Source organism: Labrus bergylta, chromosome 19 (genome assembly GCF_963930695.1).
Source record: "Labrus bergylta chromosome 19, fLabBer1.1, whole genome shotgun sequence".
Taxonomy (NCBI): Eukaryota; Metazoa; Chordata; class Actinopteri; order Labriformes; family Labridae; genus Labrus; species Labrus bergylta.
In genome coordinates, this window is record NC_089213.1 from 20,141,825 (window position 1) to 20,149,673 (window position 7,849).

At 39.2% G+C, this 7,849-nt stretch overlaps 1 protein-coding gene and 1 long non-coding RNA gene across 3 annotated transcripts in view; one reads left to right on the forward strand and one right to left on the reverse strand.

The window, feature by feature from the left end:
• The window catches only part of LOC109984501 (solute carrier family 45 member 4), a 53,130-nt gene extending 48,795 nt beyond the window's left edge, over positions 1 to 4,335 (reverse strand). The window contains exons 1-2 of the mRNA XM_020634685.3: positions 4,182 to 4,335; positions 2,780 to 2,862 (exon numbers count right to left, since the gene is read on the reverse strand). The gene's annotated coding sequence lies outside the window, so the exon portion shown is untranslated. The remainder of the gene's footprint in view (positions 1 to 2,779; positions 2,863 to 4,181) is intronic.
• Positions 4,336 to 4,521: 186 nt separating this feature from the next.
• On the forward strand, positions 4,522 to 7,822 carry LOC136177147 (uncharacterized). 2 transcript variants are annotated; one of them, XR_010664787.1, is made up of 4 exons: positions 4,592 to 6,475; positions 6,781 to 6,895; positions 7,330 to 7,516; positions 7,688 to 7,822. It is a non-coding gene; the product is annotated as an uncharacterized lncRNA (long non-coding RNA). The 2 variants fall into 2 exon arrangements; XR_010664788.1 differs by lacking the exon at positions 7,330 to 7,516 and having other exon boundaries at positions 4,522 to 6,475; positions 7,688 to 7,812.
• The last annotated feature ends 27 nt before the right edge of the window (positions 7,823 to 7,849 follow it).

Below are 7,849 nucleotides of genomic sequence, written 5' to 3' on the forward strand. Positions count from 1 at the left end.
ATGCAAAAAGGGAGTTTTGAATGCTCCCTTTTGTTCTGGGAAGTTTTGGAACTAATGCTTGATATTGGCTAATGCGTCTTAAAGGTTGACAAAACAATCTCACAACAAGGTCATTTAGCACCTGTTTCAGAGCCTTTACTCACTTTAAATGATCTTCAACAGATGGAGTTTATCTTATAAGAGGTAGTTATCAGAGAAAGAGAGATCTAAATATGCAGAGGAAGACAGACAGAGTTTACATCAAAGGTGCTGTTGGCTTGTTAAAACATTGGGGAAAACATTTTAACTGCACCTCCTGCCAAGATTAGCCCCTTTGTTAAAGATTCAGTTTTTTTCTTACTGCTAGAAACTCAATGGAGTTTGAAACACCTGGAATAAACTATAGAAATGAAGAGGCAAAGAGACGTGAACACAGACAAAGGAAGAAGTCTTAAAGACAGAGACGGAAAAGAGGAGAGTCGACAGGTGAGCAGGCAGCTGAAGTGGACAGACTATTTTTAGAAGGTGTTTTGTTTTATTGACAATCTCTGGTGTTACATCTGTATGTATGCTAGTGTTGTAGCGTGTGTGTGTGTGTTTCCTCTAACTCAAAGTCAGGGCAAAAAACAGCACAGCCATCTCGTACTTTCTTTGATAACAGTCGTGCACCATTTGAAAAATAACCAGCAAAGCATGCAGTATTGTACACTTCAAGACATACCAACACAAATGTCTTTAGGCTCCAGAAAACATTAAAAAGAAATATGTGTACAGACCACTGACCTGTCATGTTTTCTGCCAAACTTGAATTATGCAGTGCCCTACAACAAACAGCATTTATAGCTGCAACAGCTGTGTGTGTGTGTGTGTGTGTGTGTGTGTGTGTGTGTGTGTGTGTGTGTGTGTGTGTGTGTGTGTGTGTATCTGGTAGAGATAAGGCGGGCTATTGATGGCAGCGATGTAAGTGAGACGACAAACACACACACATAAACACACAGTCTTGCTCTATGATCAGAGGTGGGAAACCATAACTGTTCTCTCTTTTCTTTCCTAAGGAAGTGGGTTATCTACACACAGGATCAGGATTCAGGATACAAAGCCAGTTTAGTTGTGTGTGTGTATGTTTGTGTGACGGACAGAGAAATGTAAACATGCTGAGAGCTTCAAATTCAAGTGAATTTAGCCAAATTGTGTGTTTTTAAACATAAGGGGGAGCTGCATTGTGCTTAGAAAACTTCAATCCTGATAGATTAAAAATGCCAAATCAAGAAGCCCAACTTCATAACAGAAATGACCTTTACATTTGGTACAGACATTATTTGTATGTGTTAAACCTCCTTTTACATTAAATAAATCAGTGCAGGGTGTGGTTTTGTGACAGCATGACTGTCATGGCTGTTGTTGGCACGTGCCTGCTACATTTTACCTCATCTATTGAGACACCAAACTTGACCTTAGGTTTCTAGCACTAGCTCCAAAAATCCAAGAAGGCCTCTGATTGGTTGTTTGAATATTTTTTGGGAATGTCACTGCAGCTTTAACCACTTACATATAGTCTACAGTTTCACGTATTTGTGCTAAGCTAAGGCAATCTAGTGCTGGCTCTTTTGTCTTAGTTACAGATGAGGGGTTGGACATTTTCTCATTTTATACTGCAGATAAGAAAAAAAAAAATTCAATTTCTCCCCAAAATTTCCCCTTTTCTTTAACAGTGCTGTTGTTGTTCAAATTTCGTCCATGGGGGTTTTCGGATTACTTCAACAGACTCATTTTAGTTTAACTCCATGTTCACTTAGTGTCATTGAGAGAAATTGCATGACCTTTGTTGATCAGTTCTGTAAAAATATCAAGGTTGCACAATAAAATGGCTTGAAAGCAAGATACCTTCTTGTTTAAAGGAACCCATCTTTTGCGTGTGCTTTCACTGAGACTCTCAAGATCCTGCATGGAGTGTCGAAATCAATTACCTAACGAATCTGGGTAATGGTCAGTAACCTGCTGCACAGCATTCAGCAGCAGCCTGACAACATGCTGAAGATCATTTGAATATTTAAAGTGACTGACCTTGTAGGCTTAGTGTTTGTGTGTGTCTGAGCCCCAATTCAACGTCTGACACATACATTTCAAAGTGCCCCTTCATGTTTTATTTCAGTTCCTGATCTTAATCTTGTCCTAGTTCAACCATCCTTAATGTAAAGACTGCTTGTGTGTGTGTGTGTGTGTGTGTGTGTGTGTGTGTGTGTGTGTGTGTGTTTCTTTCTATGGATGGATTAAGAGACTCTATATAATCCAGCTCTGAAAGCAATGGTCTCCATAATAATAGTGTAGTCTTTCCATGTGAATGTATACATTAAAGGATGTATGATCTATTTGCATTACATCTGTGTGAGTGAGTATCTGTTCACGTGACTGTCTGCATGTGACCAGTCTTGTCTGGCTACACACTTGCGCAGTGTGTGTGTGTGTGTGTGACACGATAACACGATGCTGACTCAGCAAACATTTCATCTAGAGGAAGTCGATTGCTTTCACTTCAGCTGAATCAGAAGGTCTCAACCATGAAAACTCAAACCCACAAAGGCCACATGATGGGGAAAAACATAATGCTGACACCTTTATTTTATTTTTATTTTTTTTTAATGTAAAGACTGTGTTTGTGTATGCATACTATTTTAATATTTGGAGCTTTGCGATGCTGACCAAAACACCCAACAACAGACACAGAAAACCTTTATAATGCACTAAATAAAGTGATGGTTGCTCTTGCCTAAGAGATTGAGTGTGTGTATTTTAGACTCACCAAAAGGCCTTGAAAGCTTCATAAATGTCGTTGAGACGTCTTCGTTTTAGTCCAGGCTGCAATCTTTAGCCCTGCAGTCGTACCTGAAACAAACAAAGAGCAAATAGACCCTGTTTACACTTGACATTTAAATGAGCCCATCAAAGCAGCACTATGTAAACAGAAACACAGAATGTTGCATTACACTAAACATTAAAATAAGTACACATGCATTGGAATAAACAAGCAAGACAATAAACCAAAACGTTGAAGACATGAGAAAAGCGCAGAACAAGAAAAGCCTCTGCAATTGCTCTCCCTTTGAATCAGTAAACGGATGAACGGCCGAAGAAGTCCAAAGTAGATATTCATTATTAACAACAGTTGTACTCAGAATCACCGAAATGTGTTTGATATCTGAAATAAATCCGAAAAATAAAAACCAAAAGAAGGTTGGAGAAGGTTCTTGTCTCCTAAGCTCAATGAAATTAGGTTTTCTTCATGTGTTTGGAAAGCAAAAGTCAGAGGAGCACCGACATTTAGACCACTGCAATGAATCACTATTAACATTATCTTTAATCTTACTTCTGAAAAATGTACAAGCACAACAGAAAGGGGCATCTCTAATTGCTCATCTAAACAACTACATTTTCAACTTGTTACCATAAAACACTAAGTTAAAAAGCAAAAATATAAACTAATAAAATTGTTTATGACACATTTTCTGTCCACTGATTGACAAACGTTCACCCTTAAATCCACTGCAGGTAGCTGGCATCACATCCACAATCAGGTGACATTTGGATACAGCAACAGCCAATTACAATGACAACAGGATATTTATTTAAGAGCAGGACACTCCTGTGCATCTTGACTTTAATTAAATTGACAAGCCCACAATCCAAACGCATTTATCACGCAGCTTTGTTTTGAACTTCCCACAGTCACAGGTGTGTTATCCTCTGTTATAAACTCCTCCTTCCTGGTTTATAACAAGCGTGCAGTGCATAAACAAATGAAGCCAATTCTACTAATGGACACCACTCAATGCCGAAACTGCCACCATTCTGCTTTCAAACATCCTATACATGATTTCAATTTTAAAAAACAATTGAGACATATTCGTCTTACTAAATACAACTTAACAGTCAGACCTCATTATACATCCTAACCTATCGCAGGCTGTCACCTCCAGCCTCCCCTCTTTTTTGTTTTTGAAACAGGCCTACAGAAACTACTGTAACTGCCTCCTCCCCCTCCTCCTCCTCCTCCTCCTCCTCCTCCTGCTGCTGCTCCTCTCTGCAGCAGCAACCTGAGATGCTGTGTATTGCGCTTGCCGGAGCACAGTATCAACGGTGCACAGAAAATGTTCGATATCCGCGTCCTGTCGTCGCCGGTGTGTACGCTAGAACACCGAGCTCACCTCGCCGGGTCGTGTCAGCCGCCGGCTCCGTGTTTCTGTCCGCTCAAGAGGTCGGACAGTTGCCCGGTTCTGCAGCAAGCTTTTGTTGCATAGGTTGTCCGCTGCTGCTGCTGCAACTGAAGCCAGGGCTTTAAATACGCCTTTAAAGGGATATCTGTCGGAAGAAGAGACGTAGCGCTAGCTTCCGCCGACGTCAGGGCAGATCTGCATAAAGGGGCGGGGTCTTGGCGTTGGTATACAAAGTAGGCAACAGAGGCAGATTTATTTTTAAAGGGCAATGCAACACAAACGGCATTTGTTTGAAATGCACTCTTTTATGCTTAGTCTTAATTTGAGGTAAGCCTATTTTTACATCACAATGATCATATATTATACCTGCTAAATTATTCCTTAATCTACCGTAAAATTTATATTCTTAAGTTTCTTTTTGTATTATTTTTTCATGAGATTTGAGCAATGCTTCATTGGTAAAGACCTGCAGGTCCTATGTTTCGTGTGCGTGTGTGTGTGTGTGTGTGTATCATTTAAAATATTTTATTACTATCCCCTATTTTTTGATCTCTCTTCAATTTCTGTTCTTTCTGTCTGTTCTTTTGTGTAGCACTTCGCACGTGTGTGTGTGTGTGTGTGTGTGTGTGTGTGTGTGTGTGTGTGTGTGTGTGTGTGTGTGTGTGTGTGTGTGTGTGTGTGTGTGAGGGTGTGTTAAAGAGAGAAGAGAAAGAAAAAATAAGTCATGTTGTCATTGTTCCTTTATATTTTATTTTTATTGTACTGTTATTACTGTTATTGTTATTAACAGTGTTTTTTATGACATACTGGCCTTAAAAGTTGTAAATATTAAAAAGATTTGGACATTCCTTCCATTGTTAATTTTTCAACTATTGCATTTATGAAGAAAACTGCAGGCTGCTGGTCACACAAAGTGTGTGAAGAATACATTCGTCATGGAGGAGTGAAAAACTCTCGAGACTTCTCCAGCATTCCTAATGATTGTTAGTTTTTGTCCGGCCAACAATTTTAACAACATACAACAACAAGAAAAATGGGGCTTGTACAGTATAGTAGTTGGTGCGTGTGCCCTATGTGTGGAGGCTGTAGTCCTCCAGGAGGGCGGTCCTGGTTCGAATCTGCCCTGTTCCTTCTTTACCTCATGTCATTCCCCACTTTGTTTCTGACTCTATCCACTGTCCTATCTCTAAATAAAGGCATAAAAAGCCCCAAAATAAACTTTACTACAACAACAACAAGACAATTAGAGCACACAAAAGGGGGAAGGTTAAAAGCTTGGGGGGGGGGCTCGGATCTTCCTCTGCCTCTCTCTCTGTATAAGTATCTATAATGATTGCCAGCTTCGGCCTCTGAGGCCCTGTTAGAGGAGGAACCGAGCCGAAAAACACGGACAGATGTCAAGACGTATTTAAGAGTGCCAGTCAAAAGAATTATCCCCTGCATGTAACAATTTGCAAATACTTTGCCTGCCCTGGAGGATGACGTGTTGGTCTTCTACAGTTCTGTCATAACATGCATGAACACCAAAACTATAAAGATATAATGGACTGATGTCTGCGGCAGTAAATAGTTGTACATATTTGTAAGGAACAACTCAGCAGGACAAATCAATAACATACTACGCCACCTTGATGTCATTAAATGTATCTTTACTGAACTGCAATTTTCTTTTGAATTGAATGATTGAAGGAGAAGCAAAACACAAGTGCTATCAAAGCCTTCTAAAACATTTAATTCCTCTGTGCCATAGTGCTCATCTTCACTGTTACCAGTCATTTTTAAATTCATGGTATTGTTCTGTAAGTTTTTTCATTGAGGGAGTCTGTCTCATTATGATTCTTAAATGTCATGATTGAACTTTTTATTATGAAAATGATTTCATAAAATCAGCATCACTGTTACCCTGTATCTGATTTTCTTCATTACTGGTCACAAATGTGAGTCAGTTCCTCTTACATCATCCCATAGTTTAAAAAAACTCAATATCTCCTCATATTTGTTTAATTTTCAGCTTTTCCTCTCTTGAATGATTTAAGGTGAAATCAAATCATAATACCAGTTGTTATATGAGATGTTACCAGCAGGTCAGTGTGAATTAGACTAGCTAAAGTTTTAAGTGTGCAAAAACCTAATAAATATAGTTTTTTCCTCCTTATTTTAATTGTTGCTCAATTTATCATTTATGCATAAAATTTGTTAAGTTCTCAGAGATTCTTCAAAGATTGACATCCTCAGTTGGAACAAATAACCTTGAGGCTGGGAGACAAGACCAAGCTCAGGAGTCAGTAAGTCACAATGTCCTAATAGACAACCTTAACTGTTGATGTCTTTGTGATTACGCAATTATTGACCAACATAAAAATGTGCAAATCTTATCTTCCTGTGTAATTTTGTCATTTGTTTAGTTATCATTTACTAGGAAAGTCAGACATAAGAATTACGCTTTTTCCCTTTGAAGCATTAAACTGCAGGACTGTGATTCTGTTCGGATGACTACAGTTTTCTGTTTCAATGTTTTGAGGTTTTCTTAGTGAAGTTCAGCTGCAGCACAAAACAAAACAATTGTGTGTGTGTTCTCTCTTAAATCTAGCCCCTGCTTCCTGTAAGTCAAAGTTTGTGGATTAAAGGAAACTTATTTAAAGCTGCAGGAGACACAGAGGACAACTTATCTTCCACTGCAGCCGAGGCATGAGTGGAGCTGCACGGTGAGAGATTAACAAACGCTTAAGGCTTTACGTAACCCAACAATGTACAGTGTGCACACATTAAAAATACACTTACACAAATACAACTGCAAATCAACACAGACACAGTATTTTATTTAGAAGGAGGAGAGTTGTACAATACAGAATAAATGGGAAGGTCAGAGGTCATTCGTAGAGCAGCAGACAGGAAGACATTAGCTTTTTTGCTCAAGTACACCTGAGCAGAATGAACGCCACCCTGCATCCCTCACAGAGAAAAAGGGAATTGAACAGCTTCTAAGTTTACTGTGAAACCAGTATCAAAGTGCAGAGCTGAGAAGAGGGAATTTCATCAACGGAAAAATAGTCATTAGACATTTGATGATGTCATTTTTGTTTAATGTGCTCAAATACAGATCTTATAAGGAGATATTTCTATTTTATTTACCATGCAGGGATAATAAGGGGCACTAGTGGCCTAGTGGTGAGTTTGCATGCCCCATGAACAGAGGCTGCTGTTCTAACAAGGAGCCACTGGTCGGGCTTGAACCTCTGCTTGGAGGGCTCTAGCCTCCGTACATGGGGAGCAGCCGAACCGCCATCATCAGCGCTCAAATACTGTTTACTGTTTTGAACTAAAAGGTGCTTAAATAATTCTTGAAATATCCCCCCCATTTGCTCACTGAATGTATTGACATTTTATCTAATTTCCCACGTGATACATAAACAAAGCAGTCTGTTAGCGCAGAAAATCTATGTTTCAATATTGTCAATGTTTATTCACTGCATCTCTGTTTTGTTGAAACTTTTCAGTTTGATCAGTTCTCGTCCCAAACCTTCATCTACTGTAACTCCTCTTGTGGCCAAACAGCACCCTCTTCTGGGGATCTCAAGGAATTGCAAACTCTGTGAATGTTCAAGAAAATCCTTTGCATCCAGTATGTAGTCCTGTGATGTACACAGACTGTAAATATT